This window comes from Saimiri boliviensis, chromosome 21 (genome assembly GCF_048565385.1).
Source record: "Saimiri boliviensis isolate mSaiBol1 chromosome 21, mSaiBol1.pri, whole genome shotgun sequence".
NCBI lineage: Eukaryota > Metazoa > Chordata > Mammalia > Primates > Cebidae > Saimiri > Saimiri boliviensis.
In genome coordinates, this window is record NC_133469.1 from 28,642,382 (window position 1) to 28,644,624 (window position 2,243).

Sequence of the window (2,243 nt, forward strand, 5' to 3'; positions counted from 1 at the left end):
CCATGACTTTGCTACCAAGACAGTGACTCCCAGATATTTGGACATCACTTAGCAGTTAAAAAAAATTAAATGATAGGTAGATAGATAGATACAGATAAAGAGATAGATAGATAGAAAGATAGAGAGATAGAGAGAAAGAGATTGATAGAGAGACAGACTGATAGAGAGCTAGATCAACAGAGAGATAGACAGACATAACATATTCCATTTTCTATTTTGCTAAAGCAGACATTTCATAAAAATTACTACCATCTTTTACCTCCATTATTTCAGAAGGCAAGGGCATTTTAACACTAACGGTGGGGAGAAAGAATCAGAGGCTAGAGGAAAGCCCTTTAAATTAAATAAATGCAGCTTTCTGAACATTCTCTCAACATTATTCTCCTCATTTCCACAAAGACCAGTGGAAACCTCATCAGAGGTCATCCCAGGTTTTCAGACCAGCATTTTAAAAGCACTGCCTTTTCTACTCCCCTGCCAAGGCTTTGCAGGGGGTGTGCACAGAGGTTTGGAGTGTCAGAACACATTTCTAAAATAATGTGTTTCCAGAAAAGTGTTACCTGATAAGTAGCTGAAGGAAAAAAGTTATATATATATATATATATATATATATATATATATATATATATATACACATATATATATATATATACACACACACACATATATATATACATATATATAATGTATATGTATACAAAATATGTTTTTACAAATATGTAATTATATGTATACAAATGTATATTTTCTTCTCCAGGTAACAGCACAAATTCAGCAAACCAAAGAGAGGAAACAATAAAGTAGTAACAGACTCTGATGAGCTTATCTTTCCATTTATAGAGTGTCTCTGTTCATTTATTCTGGCAAAACAGAGTATCATAGACTAGAACAGAAATTTATCTGGCTCGTGGTTCTGGAGTGTGGGAAGTCCAAGATCAAGGGACCGGATCTGGTGAAGGCCCTCCCATGGCAGAAGGTATCCCACGGGCAAGAGAGAGAGGAAAGAGGGACACTTTTAGCTTTGTGCAGTGGCAGTATCGTAGCCAATGAGGTTTATCCGAGGCGCGATTATTGCTCATTGAAAACTTTTCCCAATACCCCGCCATGATGACTTGAAATATAATCAGCATTAGCAATTTTTGGCAGTCTCTATGGAGACTGAATTTAAATAAATAAATATAAATAAAATAAAATAAAAGAAAGAAAGAAGGACACCTTTGATAAGGACCTCATTCCCAAGGCAACTAACGCATCCCTGAGATAATGGCATTAATCCATTCATGAGAGCAGAGCTTCACGACCTACTGACCTCTTAAATGTCCCACGTCTCAATACTGCTGCATTGGCGATTCTTTCTAATATGTGAACTTTGGGGGACCCCATCAAACCATAGCATAGAGGACGTATTCAGCAGAAGCCAAAGAACTCCTTTTATAAACACCAATCTGTGAATAAGCACATGGGGCTCAGACACACCCAAGCCAGCACTGGTTTCCTTTGGCATCAGCTGTGTGGAACAGCCGGCGTGAACAAGTTGCTTTTTGCAGTTAAGTCTAGGCTGCAAACCTGCAGGCCCAGCCAGCCTCCAGAGGGACGAGGAGAGGGGATCTGAGATTGGAGCATGCCTCTCTGGTGACTGGAACAGCAAGCCAGGGGCAAGCTTCCAGTGAGAGAGGGAGGCAGACACACGCAGTTCACAAGGTTTAGGTTTACATGACAGATCGATGCAAACTGGAATCTCATTTTCTCTCGCACTCGAGGGTCTCAGTTTCGTAGCCATAAAATGCGGATGGCCATATTAAGTTGAACTACACGAAATGCCATTTTCGCGGGTCAAAAACTGTCAATCAAAGAAACTGACGATAGCAAGTGTTGGTGAGTACCCACAGAAACCAGAACTCTCAGCCATTGCTGGTAAGGGTGCAAAATGGTGCAGCTACTTTGGAAAACAGTTTGGCAGATTCTCTCAAAGCGAAATGTAAACTTGTCATATGACCCAATAATTCTGCTCCAAGGAATTCATCCAAGAAAAGGGAAAGCATGTGTACACACAAAGACTCGTACACAAATGTGTACAGCAACAGTATTCGGAATTGCCAAAAAGTGGAACTCGTCCAAATGCCCGTAGACTGGTGAATGGATAAGCAAAATGTGATACATCCGTATAATGGAATACTACACAGCAGTGAAAAGGAATGATGTATTTTATACATGCACCAGCATGAATGAACCTCAAAAACATG

At 39.9% G+C, this 2,243-nt stretch overlaps 1 non-coding gene across 1 annotated transcript; it reads left to right on the top strand.

Annotated features, from left to right (window-relative positions):
• The first annotated feature begins 1,017 nt into the window (after nucleotides 1-1,017).
• Nucleotides 1,018-1,158, top strand: LOC120361074 (U4 spliceosomal RNA). The gene has a single exon (XR_005577436.1). It is a non-coding gene; the product is annotated as a U4 spliceosomal RNA (small nuclear RNA).
• The last annotated feature ends 1,085 nt before the right edge of the window (nucleotides 1,159-2,243 follow it).